This window comes from Sapajus apella, unplaced genomic scaffold (assembly GCF_009761245.1).
Source record: "Sapajus apella isolate SASKATOON/1434 unplaced genomic scaffold, GSC_monkey_1.0 scaffold79, whole genome shotgun sequence".
Lineage (NCBI taxonomy): Eukaryota > Metazoa > Chordata > Mammalia > Primates > Cebidae > Sapajus > Sapajus apella.
Window position 1 is genome coordinate 9626552 of NW_022437019.1, and position 19184 is coordinate 9645735.

The 19184-nt window shown below is 40.5% G+C and overlaps 1 protein-coding gene and 1 long non-coding RNA gene across 4 annotated transcripts in view; one reads left to right on the forward strand and one right to left on the reverse strand.

The window, feature by feature from the left end:
- Window positions 1–19184, forward strand: part of ATP10B (ATPase phospholipid transporting 10B (putative)) — a 297777-nt gene that overhangs the window by 97238 nt on the left and 181355 nt on the right. The gene's annotated exons all lie outside the window — the stretch shown is intronic.
- On the reverse strand, window positions 7880–12472 carry LOC116533101. Its single transcript, XR_004261083.1, has 2 exons — window positions 11744–12472; window positions 7880–9654 (listed from the first exon to the last, which is right to left on the reverse strand). It is a non-coding gene; the product is annotated as an uncharacterized LOC116533101 (long non-coding RNA).

A 19184-nucleotide genomic window follows, 5' to 3' on the forward strand; every position in this document is an offset into this window, starting at 1 on the left:
AGAGAGAAAAATTTTTAAAAAAGAAAATGGAAAACAAAAAGACAAAAACTTGGTCATTTATTTTCTTTTTGTGCATTCAGTGAATGCTAATTATAGACACATCATTTATGGGTGACAAAGCCAGTCTCTGATTATCTGGGTTAAAGCCTTGGAATAAGTTACTATACTTACCTGTGTTTCCTTTGTGATGCAAACTAAGGACTAAGGTGTTATTCAGAATGTGAATTGTCATTCCAGAAGAGGCTTTGAAAAAATTATAATCTAGATAGATCCACCAGACAGATACCAGTCAGGACTTTTCTTATCATGAAGGATACAAAATATTTAATGGTGTCTGTGCCTAGAATTGGATTCAAGTCAGATAGGGCAAATTCAGAAAAAAATAGAGTTTGAAAGGGCCCAGGAAGACAAATCTAACCTCTTTTCCAGATTCTTAAATCATAATTTTTTAAGACTCAAATGGAGCTCTAATGATCATACAACAATTTATTATGGGTTGCATTTTTGATTTGATTATTATTTTGGGGTTACAGAGCCTGAGATCCTAAAAAGCCCAAATCCAGCTCTGCTAATCATCCTACTGCTTTGTGGGTTTCCCAAGAAAATCATGTACCATGGCAGACAGTGAAAAAGGATGGAAAGTGTTACATTACTGATGTTGTGAAGATGCTGCAAAGCTCCGATAAAAAGGCTGGGTTGACTCACAAGATTTACTGAGACCTAAATTATTCTTCTAACCTGCCCTCTTTCTTTCTCTACTCTCCATGTAAATCTTGACACCCATGCTCCAAAACATGACAATGCAGGAAAAGAGGAATGATCAGGCCCCAAAAGAGACCCACGTCTACTCACCCACCTGTGGGCATGGAGTCAGAAAAGAGAGAGACTAGCAGTCTCCCCCAGTGGCCTGCCCTGCCTACGTCTGTTTACCACACAGAGACAGGAAGACAGAGTACAAGAAATAGACTGGAGCTTTTCAGGGTACAATGGTCTTGATCCCTAGTTCCCTCCATGTCAATGTTTAGTTCTTTCAGATAAGCATCTTCTCTTCCCCCTATAAAAGAACCAACCAAGAGAACAGTGAACAGAGATGAAAGCCTTCTGATATAAAGATATATTTCTGAAGTGCATGTTTCTGCCTCTATAATAACAATAATATCTGCCATGTATCAAGTATGTAGTATGTGCTACATGCTGTTCAGATAGCCTCATTTCATTGTCATAGGAACCTGCAGTGTTGGCATTTTATACTCAAATTACAGATTTAAAAAAGCAACAACACCACTGAGGCTCAGAAAGGTCAAGTTTCACCTCCTTCAGCTATCTACCCAGTGTTTAAATACCTGCTGTGATGGATAGTCACGTTGGCTACTGTTGGCTTATAAAAATAGAAGGTTCACTTTCACCACCACTCCCACTCTAGATAGCTTAATTCTACTATTGGTAATTCTGATCATGATTAATATCCCCCTGCTATTAAAAATGTCGACTCCCTATAGCCTACTACACCGACTACTATTTGTATCTTCTATAATAGTGGTTCTCAACCCAGGGTGATTTTACACCAGTAGATATTTGGCAATATCTGGAGACATTTTTGGTTGCCACACTTGGGAGTGTGGATTCTACTGGCATCTCATAGGTAGAGACCAGAATGCTGCTAACCATGCTACAATGCACAGGACAGCTCCCTACAACAAAGCGTTACCCAATAATGCCAATAGTTGGAAGATTGGGAAATCCTGTTCTGCAGCCACACAAGGCAAATTGGATTATATTCCGAATTAGCCCTTAGGTCTCTCAAGAAAACAATAATGACATGTCCAACCCCTCCACCATATATATGCCCCATCCATACCACACTCACTCTTCAGTCGTCTTATACTTCTCTGTTTAAAACTCCACTTAAAAAAAAAAAAAAAAAAAGGGCTCAGAAGACTAAGTGAACTACCCAAGGTCAAATACTGCTTTTTGACCAGTTTTTTCAAAGCCAGCCCTAGATCTCAGATTACTTAGCTCCAATTTCAGCTATCCTCCAACTATATCATGTGTAATCTTTCAGTCCATTCATTGGAAATAAAAGTGAATAATACAGACAATGTCTCTATTCTCACAAAGTTTATACTCCAGTGAACATTAACTTAACATTTTCCCCACCCATGTATAAATTTTCTTTTCCACTGTCATTTGATTTGGTCATGTTAACTTTTAAAGCCAATAAAAAGATTCCCATAGTCAAGGCCCACAAAGGAAAGCATAACTACTTTCATGTCAAATAAAAGTCTGTGCATATAGATCAATAGAACAGAAGAGTCCAGAAGTGAACCTACACAAATGGTTTTGACAAAGGTGCCACAGCAGTTCAATGGGAAAAAAGATAATCTTTTCAACAAATAATGCTGAAACAATTGAACAGTCATATATAAAAAGATTAATCTTGAACCCTATTTAATACCATAAACAAAAATTAAATCAAAATGGATCATAAAGCTGAATGCAAGATCTAAAATTACAAAATGTATTTTAAGAAAAAAAAAAAGTTAGTGACCTTGAGTTTGGTGAAGATTTTTTCAAAACAAGAGGATAGCATAAACTGTTTAAAAAAATCAATAATTTGAATTTAATAAAATCAAACACTTTGCAATTTAAAAAAAACTTACAAAAATAAAAAAGCAAGCTATATTCTAGGAAAAAATATTTGCATGGTATATATTTAACAAAAGACCTATATCTAAAATATGTAAAGAACTCTTATAACTTAATAAGATAACCCATTAAAAAATAGGGAAGAATTATGTGTTTGTTATGCAATGCATGCCTGCATCAAAACATCCTAGGGACCCTATAAATATATATACCTACTATGTACCCACAAACATTAAAAATTTTAAAAAGAAGAGCTTTGAACAGACATACCACAAAAAATTACAGATGGCAAATAAACATGAAAAGTGCAACATTGTTAGTCTACAAGGAAATGCAAATTAGAAACACAATGAAATATGACTACAACCCACTAGAATGACTAAAAATTAAAAACACTAACTATACCAAGTATTACAAGGATGTGAAGAGTCACTGGAATGCTCATCCACTGCTGGTGGGAATGCAAAATGGTGAAATCACTGTGTAAACAATCTGGCCATTTCTTAAAAAGTTAAACGTATACCCACTATTCAGCCAAGCCATTGCCCTCTTAAATATTTATCCAAGAGAAAAGAAAAACATATCCTCACACAGACCTATAGACAAACGTTCAGAGTAGCTTTATTTACACAGCCAAAAGCATAAAAATCCAATATTAATAGGTAACTAGATAAACATTTGTAGTATATCTGTACAGTAAAAAGGAAGGAATTACATATGCAACAATATGAATCAAACTCAAAATAATTACACAGAGTCAAAAAAGATAGACCTTCCCCACTCCAAAAAAAGAAAACCCATACATAATACAAAGAATTTATAGAACAGAAATTAACCAGTGATTGCCTGGATAACATGGGTGGAGAGTTTTGGGGACTTATGAAAGGGAAAAAATAAATTTCTGGGTTGATGGATATGTTCATTATCTCGATTGCAGTGATAATTTCATGAATGTATACATAAGTCAAAACTCATCAAATTGTTTACTTTAGATACAGTCATGCACCACCTAATAATGTTTTGGACAACGACAAGCCACAAAATGTAAAAATATGATATTGTAATTTTATGGGACCACTTTATGACAGTGGTCCCATAAAATTTCAATATCATATTTTTACTGTACCTTTTCTATGTTTACATGTGTTTAGATACACTTACCATTTAGGGTTTAGAACACTTTCAATTGCTTTATAATTACCTACAGTATTCAGTATAGTAACATGCTGTGCAGGTTTGTAGCCTAGGAGCAATAGGCTATATACAGTATATATACAGCCTAGGTGTGTAACAGGCTATATCATCTAGATTTGGGTAAATGCACTCTGTGATGTTCACGCAACAATGAAATTTTCTAACATGCTGATATTGTTTGGAATTTTGACCTGCCCAAATCTCATGCTGAATTGGAGGGGCCTGGTGGAAGGTGATTGAACCCTGGGGCAGATATTCCCCCGGCTGCTCTTGTGAAAGTGAGTGAGTTCTCAAGAGATCTGTTCATTTAAAAGTGTATGGCACCTCCCCCTTTGCTCTCTCTTCTGCCACCATGCGAAGAAGGCGCTTGCTTCTCCTTTGCCTTCTGCCACAATAGTAAGTTTCCTGAGGCCTCCAGTCATGCTTCCTGTTAAGCACAGAACTGTGAGTCAATTAAGCCTCTTTTCTTCATAAATTACTCAGTCTCAGGTAGTCGGTTATAGCAGTGTGAAAACAGACTAGTAAAGCATTTCTCAGAATGAATCCCCATTGTTGGGCAAAGCATGACTATATGCGTAGTGTATTATACCTTAAACATACCTCGATAAAAATGAAATAAAAAGCAACATGTTGGTGATCTTTGGCTCCCTTTTCCCATTTGAGGGGCTGTAGCATCTGTTTCTATCCTATAGTGCTAACTACAGTGACGGCATGAGTGCCTTCTCTTAGTGCCAGCCCCTGAGACCTCCTAAGACCTGTCATCACTAGGAGGGTTCTGCTGGCATTGTCATTTGCTGATTAGACTGCCCATCCACAAAGAACTAAAAAGGCAATAATTGCTTAGATATTGCATGTTGGTGACATTGGTGGCCTCGTCTTAGGTAATCTTCATCATTAAGTATGGATTAAGTTACACCAATCATTTTAGAGTCAAAGGCACAGCTTGGAGGTCATCTGAGTCCCAGTCTGCCAAATGACAGTGTCTGAGCACATCTTTCATTTCCACAGACCCTTGCCATACCTCATCCTTGAGTCTCACTTCACATCTTTATTTATACCCCTGATTATGTGTCCTGAAAGCTTATTTGTTTTAACTTTTCAGTGTCTCTTTTCCTGACCCATAATCAGGCAAACCCAGAGCCACATAAAGACCACAATTCACCAAGACAGATTTATTTCCCAGAAAGTTTCTTCTTGAGTATAGGTTAAGCATGGGTTTGCGAGTTAGAAATTTATATGAACAGTGTTTGGGAAGATGATAGTGATGTTTCTTGACAGGTATTTATTATTTTAACATCAGTTTTCTCTATGTCTGTATATATTAAATAGAAGAAAATAGTATAACTTATATTATACCTGAAACGCTGCCTGCAATAGTAGAAATTACCACAAATTTTGTGCTCAGATCTGGACGCAAAGCCCATTTGTATAGTTTCCAGCTACATGACCTTGGGCAAGTTTCTTTTGTGAACCTCAGTTTTCTATTTTGTAATGTAGGATAATTGTTGAAAGGATTTAATAAGATATTTTCTTTAAAGAATCTTGGACAATTAAGTCATAGTAAAGTGGATCAAATCATGGGATCAGAAGCCAGACAGTCCACATTTCGGTCTTGACCTCATCACTTATTTTGTAACACTCTGCACCTCAGTTTCCTCATCTACAAAATAAGGATAATGGCATCCAGCTTCTAAAGTTAGTATGTGGGTAAATTAGTTAATGCATGTAAAACATTTACAGCAGTACCAGGAAAAAGATACAGACTCAATAAATGTTAGCTACCATTATGCTTACTGTTGCAGTTATTTGTTATAATGTCTGCCACATAATCGGTGTTGGAAAAATAGAAGGGATTGTTCATTTAAAACCCTCTCTTTTTGGTTTCAAACAACTTCTCCCTCCTGCAGCCTCTTAAGTATTTCCGAGAAACCCCAGTGTTCTTCAGATCACAGTAAGAATGATACATTCTATATGTGTATTGCTCAGCAAACCAAATAGAATGATAACTAATGTGAGATTTTAATTATGTATTTCAGTGATGCTGCTTTGTAAATCAAAGCTAATTGATTCTGAGTACTTGCTACTTCTTTAACCCTCCTACCAGCTCGGAAGCAAGCATGCAATTTTCCATGTAAACAGCAAGGCTGCTTCTAGAAAGAATATTCAAAACAAGCAGAGTGCCATCTACACAACAGCAACATCAAGGCTAGGGATTTAGACTTACCATACTGAGTTCCACCCCTGGTATGTATCTTAGAAGGGGGAACGATGCTGCCTCACTGTAAAGTTAGGTAAGCATGGCTTCATCCTCTGGCAGCCATCCTTTGACTTTTGTCCTTCAGAAAATGGTGCAAACTTTTTGCACCAATGATTCTTTCTTAACCATCCCCTGGCACACTCCTTAATTTAATGGATTCAGTAATTTAATCAGCTGTTTGAAAAGCAGTACTTTTATTTGGCTAAAAGCCTAATTTTCAAATTTATGTTTACTCACACTGAATTTGGCATGCAAATTTAATTCCTAAAGTAGAAAATAAGAAGAACTGATGGGTGTAGGTTAAAAAATGAAGCTAGTAAAGTTTGGCCATCTAACCAAACTCCACATACTCCCGTGATCCCTACAGCTGTCCCTTAAGTATTTCTTAGAAACCCCAAATGTTCTTTGACTAACACTGAAAACTTCTTCCCTAAAGTTACTTTGTTCACTGAGTTTTCCAAAGAAGCCTCTGGATTGTTGTATTTGCGTATCTCATGAAAAACCCACATCCCCACCCTTGACTTCACTGGTTTGTGCTTTGATACAGCTCAACATGTTGACTTTAAGCTGTCTACTTTCCAAAGGGAAAAATCCTAAATTTTTCAATACATCAAAAAATCCTTCTTTCTACCCAATGATCCATTTCTCTAATTATTTAATAATTAAGAAAAAAAGACCAAAATGTTCAAGATTCTTTAATCTTGATGTCTGTCTCTAGAGTTTGATTTGAAGTCAAATAATAAGGCAAACTCAGAGAAAATAATGAGAGCTCGAAAGGACCCTGAAAGGCAAATCCTTGAGATGGAATCCTTGTATGCTGAGCGGAATAGTCATTGGCTTACAGATTTGCAGACCTGGATCCTCATTAAGCCTGTCACAAGCTGCTTCTGTAACCTGTCCCAGGTCAGTTAGCCTCTCTGGACTTTAGGGTAATCCACCATGCTTACCTCATAGCATGGATGACCCTAATGAGAAACTACAAGGGAAATCGAAAGATTCTACAAATGGAAGAAATCATATGTTTTTCTTTTTCATGGGAAAAAAAAAAAAGGTAGGGGGACTTGCCCCCTGGAGTTTGAATTGGCTCTGGTTTCTCTTTATTTTCTTGCATGCACAAATGCCTTTTTATGTGAAGACACTTTTTTCTTTAAGAATTGGAACTTTGGTTGCCCTACTTAAAGTCAAAAATGCCTACAAGCAGCCGTCTTTAACTCCTACACATATAGCCAATTAGAGGGATGTACGCTCATCCTGGGCCTTAGAGAATCTTCTTCTGATCCTTGCAGTTAGAACCTCGTGTTCAGAGCTGCTTAGTTATTATATCTAATGACCTAGTTCAACCAAGACAAAAATGTAAAATATACTTTTTCTTTCTCTTGTCCCCCACCACACACACATGTCCGATGTGCGTGATGTGCATGCTTTCAGTACACACACACACACACACACACGCACACACACATTTCTTTTCTCCAGACCCTTTGTGTGAGGCATTTTAGAATTCCTCCTGCCGAGCTTTCATGAAGCTCCAGAGTGACCAAGGAAATGCCCCTAGGGACACACATCAGTTCTGATGGACCATTCTGACCAGCAGTCAAGAGTCCCCAGAAGAGCATGAAAGCACTAGGTACCTGAGAACCAGTCCTTTGGGTATTAGGGAAAGTGAAAGGGCTAGCCCACTATCAGTTACCGTGGCAACTCAGATCCACTACCTGCTTAGTTCATCTTGTCATTGTGGAAGACTTGAGGGAAAAACAACATTAAGCTTCTCTCTGTTTTTTGTCAAATATTTTGAAATGACATTTTATCACAAGAGTCTGAAACACCTTTTTAGGAGTGAAAAGGAGACCATCAGAGAGAGAGAGAGAAAGGGGGAGCAATGAGCCTGGGTCTGAGGACATATTTGAGGGGAAGGGACTGTGGCTGATGTGGTCAGTACCAATAAAACAGAGAGAGGAGGAAAGGAAAGCACTAAATATGTATTGAGTGCCCACCTCAGGCCTGATGCTATGCTTAATAATGCGCATGCTGTGGCCTTTCTGAGACCTCTGTCTGGAAAAGAAAGGCAGCTGTGACTGCATGAACAGGAGCTGCCAGGGCATCTGCACAGGGCACACTGCGGGCATGGGCGGGACACTGACACCGGTGTTTGGAGGGATGGGTGGAAGGCAGATTTCTCACAGGAAATATCTATGCTAGAATCTAAAGAAAGTATAGGGGAGAGCAGGTGAAAAAGTCCTGGAACATTTCTGGTTGAGACAGCGAACCATGCAGAGGCCCTAAGGAGTGAGACAGCTCAGCTTAAAAGACTTCAAGAAGTTCCTTTTGGCTGGAGTGGAGCCTGAGAGGACTTAGGGCAAAAAAATGAGCATGGCTGGAGAAGCTAGCAGGGTCTCTGAATTATGACATCACTTATAATAAGTCATGTTTAGAGGGGCTGCAATTTGTCTGGACCGTAATAAAGAGCCATTAAAGTCTGTGAAGGAGGTTTGTGAAAACATCATACCAGCAGCAGAGTGGAGGCTAGTTCTGGAGCCAAACAGTGTTGGGTAGAGGGAATGAGGGAGACATTCTAAAGTGAAGAGTGTAGGTCATGGATCAGAAAAGCATGGCAGCCGTGGAGATTAAGTGATATGCATGGGTCCTGGAAATTTTATGACTTAGAACCAACAATAGTTATTGTGGGTGAAAAATGAAGTTTACATTGCTGGGTGACTGAGTGAATGGCAGTGCCCCTCACTAAACAGGAGTCAGTGATGGAGGGGCCGGCTGGGGCTATTTGCTTGATAAGAAGTCAGGTTGGGCCAGGTGGGTCAGGCTAGGTTAAGCCTTTAGAATAGCACTTGTCAAGCTTTTGTGTGAGCGTGTGCATGGGTATGTCCAGAGTCCAAAACAGGTCTCATGGAATACAATGAGAAGATGGCATAGCTTAGGACATGACATGGGTGATTCTATTACGGAATGAGATTACGTGTAGACTCCAACATGCGGTGCACGAGAGCAACCACAACAAAACAATTTAGAGCATCTTTTTATTCTCTATCTTTAATTAAAACCTGTATACTGTCTGTACCTTTCATTACTGCTACCTACCCATGAAAGACTGGAGGTGAGCCATAGCCATAAAAGATGGAGGAGATTTAATTTTGCTGTTGGTAATTGAACCAGAATGTTGAATGTGGAGTTCAACATTCTCATTCAGGTTCAGAGAAATTTACAGTGAGAATGCTAAAAGTGGCACATGGTAGAGTGCTGTGAGGATAGTGTGTGTCCTATATGAGTAGTTCCTGGTGGTGACCGACAAGCTGGCTAGAAGGTCCCTACTGTGATTCACACACATGCTTACTTATCCCTGTTCTTTCTTCCAGCAAGTCCAGTGTTAAACTCATCACCTTCTGGTGTTCCATGTCTTTCTTCAAAGGCTGAGTTCATTTATATATACAGCCACATGAGATCTTGGTTTTTGCCATTCAAAATGCCAGGTGTAAGATCCAGCACCATAACTAGGTGATGTGTTCATCTTAAGCAAGTTGCTTAAATTCTCAGAGTTTCCTTCTCTGTATTGGAGGGATGACAGCAACAATCGTGAGCCCACCCCACCAGTGGCAATGAGGGATGAATAAGACAAGGCCTGAGAAGGAGGGGTGGAACCTGGAACAGGTGTTTGGGCTTCCTATCATAGCATGAGGAGGCCAGCTGTGGAAAGAAGAGGCGTGAACCCCCCAGTTCCTTCTTCCTGCAGCCCTGCCGTGCATGTCTAGCTCTCTCTGGGAGGCATTTGCTCAGAGTAACCTTGAACCATCTGTAGGAGAGTAGCAAGGCTGAGAAGATAGAATTCCTTATGTGTAACAGAGATGCCACTCCCAGGCATTTCTTCTCCCACATGAATTAGACAATGAATGAATCTCTCCCTGCACCCTCACTATGTGTCCGCTGCCTAAGGCATAACCTTGAGCACGGTTCCCAAATATAGTGGGACTCACTTCTGGAGTCGCAGAAAGAATATGCATTTGGATCCAGGTTACCTCAATGCACCTCTGACATTTACTAGGGGTGTGGTCTTGGATAAATGATTTAACTTTTGAAGGTATCTATGTCTTCATCTGTACAACGAATCATTCCTCCCAAACATTAGAGATCATTTATACAAGGGGCCAAGTGCAGGGCCTAGCACAGAGTAGGCACTCAAGGAGTAGCTACATTATTTTACTCCTAAAAATTTATAATAATAAGAGTTTATGCTCCCCCCAGCCCTTTAGCCCACCCTCCCTTGAACTTGCATGAATAATAATGGCTGCATAATAATTTCCCTCAGTCCTGAAAGAAGCATCTAAACTCAGTGGTTATGAAACCAATATACATCAGAGAGGATTGGAAGAAAATCCTGTCTGTGACTCTAGCCCTGTGACTACTCAGAAGTCTCAAGTCTGCACCACTTTTGCTGGCATCTGGAAGTTACTCCTGCATCCTGAAGCACCCCTGCAGAAGTCAGGTCTGGTGAGAGTGGGCGGCCCTCTCTGCAGGCAGAGGGCAGGAGGCAGGGGAGCTAGAGAGAGATGTCTAGCTGGGCCTGTGCTCCCCAGCACTCTTTTGTACCCAGTGGCTGTGTGAAGGGTGGATGAAGGGTATTTGATTTTAATTGGGAAATGCTATCAATTGTCCTGGGCTCATTTAAAAATCCATTAGTATCAGGAAGTGGATAGATTAAGCAATGAGGAAGGGAAAAGAAAAAGCTGTCAGCACCCTGCTTTGTAGGGAGTATACGGCCTGTCTAAGCCTCACCAGCAAGAGCTGTCCTGAATGCTAAGAAGCCTGTTAAAGTCAATTTCAAGATGCTGGGGAAGGAGAGGAGGTGTCTGGGCCAATTCACAAGAAGTCCTGGGTAAGCTTATTGTTCTCGCAGCTTCCAAAAGCGGTACTGCAGTAATCTACACTGCACGTTTCAGATTCCTGCAGCTGTTTCTGGAAGCCTGGCAACTGTGCCACCCAGCTGTAAGCCACATCAACACCTGCAAATAGCGAAACCTTCTACCCCCTTCCTTGTTGCTGAACGCTCAGCTGGACCCAGATACCTCTTCATCCTGGGAGCCATCAGTCAGGTTAAGGGTCTATGGTGGACCTTGAGACAAACAGGGAGAAGGATGATAGAAATGTGCCAGAGGATGAATCAGAAGAGAGCAAAGAGGGGGAAAGATAAAAGCAAGCTCTGAGAACAAGAAATGAAAGAGAGCTATAACAGGGCTGTATATTAGCTTCCTAGGGCTTCTGTAATAAAGTACCACAAACCAGCTGGCTTAAAACAGCAGAAATGTACTTGTACAGTTTTGGAGGCTAGAAATCTGAAATCAAGGCGTTGGCAGGACCATGCCCCCTCTGAAGCCTCTAAGTGGGGATCCTTCCTTGCTTCTTCCAGCTTCTGGTGGCCCCAGATATTCCTTGGCTTGTTGTAGCCTCACTCCAATCTATCCTCTGTCTTCCCCTGGCCACCTTTCTGCTGTGTCTATGTCTTCTAATAAGGACGTATTGTTTTAGATTAGAGTCTACCTCATCCAGTAAGACCTCATGTTAATTTGACTACATCTGCAAAGTCCCTATTTCTGAATAAGGTCACATTTATAAATATTAAGGGTTAGGACTTCAGCTTACTTTTTGGTGGGGCATGATTCAACCCATACCAGGCTGTTTAGAGGACTGCTGTCTGGTTAGTTCAGTACAGCACCGTAGAAGGCCCTGGGAAGCTTGAAAAAGTACTAATCGGGAATCCAGGGTCACAAGCTGAAATGCCTGCAGAGGCCAGGCGGGTAACATCATAGGTTCTAGAAGAGGAAACTGGTGACTGTCCTTTAGCCCAGAATCACTGGGACAACAGTGAACTGGAGTACATGCCCTGGATAAGGGCAAAAGCTACTCAGCCCCAGCCGTTGTCACTTTGTGGGACTGAGGCTCAGTGATGCCAGATCAAATGAGAAGCCAAGAATCCAGATTTCTATATGAAATTTCTCAGTTTTGTTTAAAACTTAGACAGATTTTTCCCCAAACATGGTGTACAACAAACTAAGGCCATCTGTAAATAAGGCAGAACCATGGGCAGTCAATTTGCTACCACTGCTATAAAGCCTTTGGTTCAAATCCCAGTCTTGCCACTTGCTGTGCGACCTCAGGCAATTTACCTCCCATCTCTGGGCCACAATTTCCTATTGAGGAATGAGATGGCCTCAATCATCCAGTAGAGTATGGTAATAAATGGTGGTGAATATTCAGTGCTATGGGATGCCAGGCCCACACTGGAGATGCTTACATATTAGTTTAAGAAACAGAGCTTACATATTGGAAAATTGAGAGGCTGGGCACAGTGGCTCATGCTTTCCCAGCACTTCAGGAGGCTAAGCCTGGTGGATCATTTAAATTCAGGAGTTCGAGACCAGCCTAGCCAACATGGTGAAACCCAGTCTCTACTAAAAATACAAAAATTAGCCGGGCATGTGGCAGGTGCATGTAATCCCAGCTACTTGGGAGGCTGAGGCAGGAGAATCACTTGAACCTGGGAGGTGGAGATTGCAGTGAGCCGAAATTGTGACACTGAACACCAGCCTGGTCAATAAAGCGAGACTCAGTCTCCAAAAAAGAAAAGAAAATTGAGAGACCTCAGCCTCATCCAGTTGTCTTGAGCATTATATAAGTGGATCAATTCAAAGCCACTGCCCCAGCTTAACACTGAATAATTCTTCTCCTCATTCATAACTCCCAATAGGGCTTCATTCTGAGTGAGGCTGTGTAGCATTGTGGTTAAAAGCTTCGCTTCTGTATGCAGAGATGTGACAGAGAGAGCATTTAGTAGGTAAGAAAGACCAGCAGTAGAATGGAGACAGACAGAAATCCTGGAATTCTGGCTTTAATGCTACTGATGAAATCAGCTAGTCACTAGTATATATTCTACATGTGAGGCACTGTCCTAAGAGCTTTCATGGATTATTCACAATTAATCTTCATGCCAGTGCTGAAAGGTAGACATAATTACCCTTGTTTCATTAACAAGGATACAGAGAAGCTGGATTCTAGAGTTTTAAGTAAAATCTCTCAATTTATTTCAATGGCAATGGAATCAAGCATTTTTCAAACACTGTGATGTCTAAAATAAGTCCATCTGCAAACTGGGCCCAGCCCATGGGCAGCTATTTCGCAACCTTTGGTCATGAGTCATGGGTTCCAGTCCAAATTTTGCCAATTTTCTGTGTGAACTTGCGTGAGTAGCATCTATAGAGAGTAACGTCATACTCTCTGAGCCATAGTTGAGATACTCAATAGCTTGCCAAGGTCACACAGAGCTTGTACGTGGCAAAGCCCAGCATCTCAATCAGTTCAGGATCACTAAGTTTATTGATTCCATCATCTTCTGTAAGTGTTTCTGATGCTTTTTCTAAGACCTTTTTATCAATCAAGCTACCCAGATCCAGGTAGGACACACGATGATGACTCACCTGCAATGGCTGATATCCTTAACCAACTTGAATGAAGGACAGTGAGGATGAAAGAAAACGCCTGGAGGATTGCATAGATTTCTGTAAATCGGGAGGGTAAAGAAGAGGTAGGAAGTTCCCTCCGAACACTGCATCACTTGGCCTAAAATTGCATCATGGAGTTTTTGTTTTCCTCAGTCACATGACAATTTTGATTCATGCCTTAAAATAGGAGGACTCTGGGTTTAATACTGGATGTCATTTAGTCTTAAAAACTCAATGTGAAAATAAAGCTGGCTGGTGGTTTTTCATATTTAGTTTTAGCAGAAAACCTTTAAAAAATAAAATCGTACATAGAATGCCAGCATATAAAATAGAATGAGCTGGTGTTCATCATGTGCCACTAAGGCATAATAATAATGACAATGGCAATAACAGCAGCAGCAAATCCTTGCCTTGGGCCAGCCACTACTTACTCTGAGACCTTACCCATGGTAACTCATCTAAGCCTTACTACAACCCTTTGAGGAAACTGAGGCAGAGTGATATTATGTAATTTGTTCAGGGCTACAGAGCTCAGTGTGGGAGTCAGGCAGGCTGCCCCCAGGACCTGCGATCTTCCCTGCCCTGCTGCTCAGCTCCTCACCCTGTACACCACAGGGCAGGGGTGCCCACATGAGAAACAGCTGATTGCAAATGGGAGCTGACAACAGAAGCTGTGTCTCATGACCTGTAATTTGTAGTCAACTTCGAAATCGTTGTTTGCATTTACTATCTACAGAGACTTAACACATGTGAATTGTCGTTCCCCACTGACAGTTACAAAGGCCTGTCATTGTACCTGTTCCAGCTAATCTGTCACTGAAATGCTTCATATGGTCTTTCAAATAGAAATTGATGTCTGCTTCAAAGCCTAAATTATAAGTGAGACTATCCCAAGTGTTACTCTACAAATCTGTTGAAAACCTGTCCAGTTATTAGTTGTGGTTAGGAATAAACAGACCCACATTTTCTTGTATTTGCATAGACAAAAGTAGAGCTGCATGACTGAGGGGGATGGGAACCTGGGGCCCGCTGCCTGTGATCTTCCTCTCAGCAGCCCATGAGACAACTTCAGAGAACCCTGGGCTCTGGAAACTCAGAGAGCCATGGTCCTAGCAAGATAGAAACAAGTTTGTCTGCTGACTCCAGGAAAGGGAGAGAGTTGTTCTGACCTGGGGCCTGGGAGAAATGACAGCATTCAGAAGTAGGGTCAGCTTAAGGAAGTACAGAGATGCGGGGGACACAGCAATCCGCGGCCTCTGAGCCTCAGGCCAGAGGATGTTTCCAGCACCTTCTGAGAATTTGGTAATGACTCACCTCAGATTTGCAGAGGCACTGCTGGTACCTGGTTTGCCTAGAACCAAGCATAGATATTTAATTTGTATGATTGGGCTGAGGCTTACAGTGTAAATCATAAATTAAACCTCTCTTGAGCTTTGTTTTTTTACCACTTTACTGATAGAATATGACTTTTAAATAAAACATGGAATTTAAATATCAAGCTTCTGGTGAGTTGAACTAGAACAGATTTCTCAATCTTGGTATTACTGACATTTTGGGCTGGATAATTCTTTGTTGTGGGAGCTTGCCCTGTGCATTGGAGGATGATTAGAAGCATTCCTAGCTTCTGCCCACTACAAGCGACGAGGGTGCTCTCCCTCCTCCACTTTTGACAATCAAAACTGTCTCTAGGCAAATATCCCCTGGGGTGAAGGGGACAAAATTAATCCCAGTTGAGAATTCTGAATTAGATGATTTTAGAGGTACTATTTAGCTGTAGCCTTACAATCTCTTATAGTCAAATAACTTTGGAATTAAAAGTTTAACTCAGTATATTTTGGTACTGCTAAACATATCCTTTGTCTAGACTTTCTGGTTCATAGGTTAAGACTAAGATCATAGTGGTTTCCTGTCATTCCACTTGCCCTTGGCTACTTGACCTCAAGTCAGTTGCTAAAAAAAAAAAAAAAAAAAAAAAAAAAAAAAAAAAAATTAGCTTTATAATCCTGCACAGATTGACCTCTCTAGCCATCTCCTGTTGCCTCCAACTCCCTTCTTTCATCAGACTTTTTCTTCCCGCAATTATAGAACTGGAAGAAAAATTAATGCCCAGTGTCTTGGTTAAGACAATGTAGCTCACCCAGACAAGTTTTCTCTTCTCAAGGGGCATGATTTATTTTTTACTTTATATTGTTAAATTGTCTTTTTTCCATCAACTTGCTCAATAATTCCTGGTTAATTACTGGTGGCCTTAAGACACACACCCAATGTAAGCATGTGGGTTGAGAGTTGAAACTGTCTAATCAGACCACAGCCTACATTTGAATCCTGCCTCATCCATCCATGCTCTAGTTTCAGGACTGTGGGCAAGTTCCTAAAACTCTCTGCTTCAGTTTTATTATTTACAAAATGGGGGCAGTGATAGTGCCAGTCCCATCGGGTTGTGGTGAAGATTTAATAAAATACTGTGTATAAAGTGTTTAGCAAAGTACTATGCATATAGTAAGCATTAAATACACACTATTACCTCTATGATCTTTGCCATTATAATGATTTTTAATTATCACTTTATTCCCTTTCCTCCTATTTTAGCCGAAAGTATCTGGAGGTAATGACTTCATGCAGTCAGGGGATTGCCTTAGGAGCTTTTGTAGAAATAAATAATTTCCAAAAGGAATTAAAACTTATTTCATCATACCTTTCAACCATTCTAAGATCACCAGCCAAGATGATCTTAGAACTCAGCCAGAACCAGAAATTAGGAAGTCCCCCAAAATCCCCAAATCCTCCCCTCAAATTCCCTGAATCACTCTTCCCTTCTTTCTTTCCTTGTCACCTACACAGCGTTTCTCCTGCTCTATTCAGCTTTCCTTTTCCAGAAGTAGCCACTGCCATCATCTGAAGTGGCTAGACTTTAGTTCGAAACAACAGGGAGACAAGACCGTGTTTCTTTGACAATGCTTATTTGCTCAGCCAGTGAAAAGCGAAGATTTGCATGGAAGAGGTGAATCTTAGGTATAGCCAAAATAGCTATTGTCACTTTATCACCAACCAGAGTGAACTCCTTGCTGCCTATGTCCCCAGTATGAAGAGAACAGCCCTGATACTGAGGAATAGTTCAGAGGACTTGCTAGCCTTTTTTTTTTTTTTCAACTGGCAAAAATTTAAATGTTTACTACAGAGTTCTGTGTCTTCTGTGCAGACAACCAGCAGTGAAGGGTGTGAGTAAAAGCATTATGGAGGATGTCATTAGCATGCAGTAAAGCACCATGCCTACACCTGTGCACAGGCTTGGAATTATTTTTTTAATCCCAGCTCTGCCATTTACTAACCATGAGAAAAAGACTGTCACCTCACATATTTCAAGATACTCTCCTATCCATTAGCACAGATGGTCTCCATGGTAGCTAGCCCTGCAGTACCGGGAGTAGATACCACTTATTCCAATAAACTAAGAGTCTGAGAGGTTGTCAGTTGCTCAAAATTACATGTCATTTCATCATGGATCTAAGAGTGACACCTCAAGCAAGTTATTTGACCTGTTGGATCTTCAGTTTTCATAGCTGTATTTCTTTCTGATAGGGTTTCTAATGATTCAGGATAGAAATAATGTTTACAAAGTATGAAGCCCATAGCCTGGTACCTACTAAATGCTTCATAAATATTTCTGAAGATAATGATTATTTGGATGATGATAATGATGATCTATACAGAACAGTATGTGAAAAGACCCTGCACAGCAATTAGGAGACCTGACAGGTCTTAGTCCCCAGATCTGTCCCTAATCGTTAAGCTATCTTGAGTTACTGTCTCAAATTCTGCAGCAGAATTTTCTACTGGGCTCATATGGAGTTAATATCATCTGCCTCTAATTGCTTATAAGGACAGTAAGAGGCTCAACTGAGTAAAAAAGGACCTTTGAAAAATGTAAAGTACAAAACAGATTTTCCCTAATAAATGATTTTCTCCTTCTTGGCATGCTATTGTTGTTACTGTTAACATTTCATCCTAGCAACGGTAGTTGACAGGCCGTTTACCCTGTAAGCTCTTCTAGCCCATTCCTAGAAAAGAAGGAATTGCTTGAAACCGTCTCTGAAGGCAACTCAACGCAGAGTCAAGATTAGGATACGAGTCACTGACCGCTAGTCTAGATTATTTCTCACTCACAGAAGGGGAGAGGTCCTACAGAGACTGATCCCATCCTCCTTTTGGACTTTGTAGAGAGGCTAGATATACCGACTCATGGCATTAACAAAATGAGAGGCATCAGATGATTCTGTATAGCTCTTCTGTTTGCTAAATTTACAGAAGCATTTCTTCAGAGCTATTTTTCTTCCTTTTTCTAGCACTTCAGGGTAAAAGAGTGTTCAGAAGCTGACAGTCAGTGATGTGCTTACTCTGTGCACAGTTCATAAAGCATGACTGCTTCCAGGAGAGCTGTTTGCACAAGTCTGGGAGAGGACTCAGTCCACTAACAGAGGCAGCAGAGATTGCTTGCAGAATAAATGTGCAACTTCTTAAAGATTATTCTTGAATACTGAATAGCTCCCTGAAGGAGGCTGGAGCAAGGGGAGTAAGGATTGGGGAGGCCATTTCTCTTCCATGAGGTTATACAGTCCCACTGAGATGGGAGCCAAGTCAATTAGAGAGCTTTCAAGGGATAGTGTATCTTCCAAAGCAGATTGACAATAGGTGGGGGATGGCGGTCAGTCAAAGACTCAAAGAATTCCGCCACTGCTACTCTTTGCAGTGCTCAAGTGAAGAAACATAACCAGTGCAGTAACTCTTGATATCTCAGATCTCCTTGTACTTTGCAATCACTGAAGAAACCTGAGGACAGGTGGTGCCAATGTACCATTACCTGATTCAGAATTCGTTTTGGGTTGCGACCACAGGCCATTGCTGGACTGATTACAGAAGAGAAGAAAAACATGAATCTAGTACTGGGAATTTTTAGTATTAGAAATAAAAGACCAGATATAAACCCAGTAGCCCTTCAGGTATTTGAAGAACTGTCAGGAGAAAGGTGACAATATTCTAACATGGCTCCTTAGAGCAGAGCCAAGACCGATAAGCAGAGATGATAGCAAGCTAACCCCACATTTGGAGAGTTGACAATTCAGTGATCCAATAAGTTTCCTACTAGAGGTCTCTAAGCACAAAATGCTTTACAAACGGTGTTCTGTGAGTTCTCCTGAAGTTCAATGAAGTTACAGCATATGCAGAAATTAGCTTTGACAGTGGACCCTAAACAGAAATTATTATTGGTCAAAATTAATTTTGAAAATCCTTTAAATTATCTATTAAATACAATATATACATAATTTTCTTTTTCACAACCCCAGACAGTTAAAACTGGATTGCCTCTGGGGACAATGCTGTTAAAAGTGGATATCCTATCTGTATGTGTATTCCCACTTTAGCATTTATCAGTGGTCTTGTCTGCAACAGTTATTACTACAGTGACTATTGTGTTTGCTTGGTGATGATTTCTATGAGCTCCCCATCTCCTTCACTTATTTATTCCGTATTTATTTATAAAAGAAAAGAAAGTAGGGCACAATGGCCTGTGCCTATACTCCCAGCTA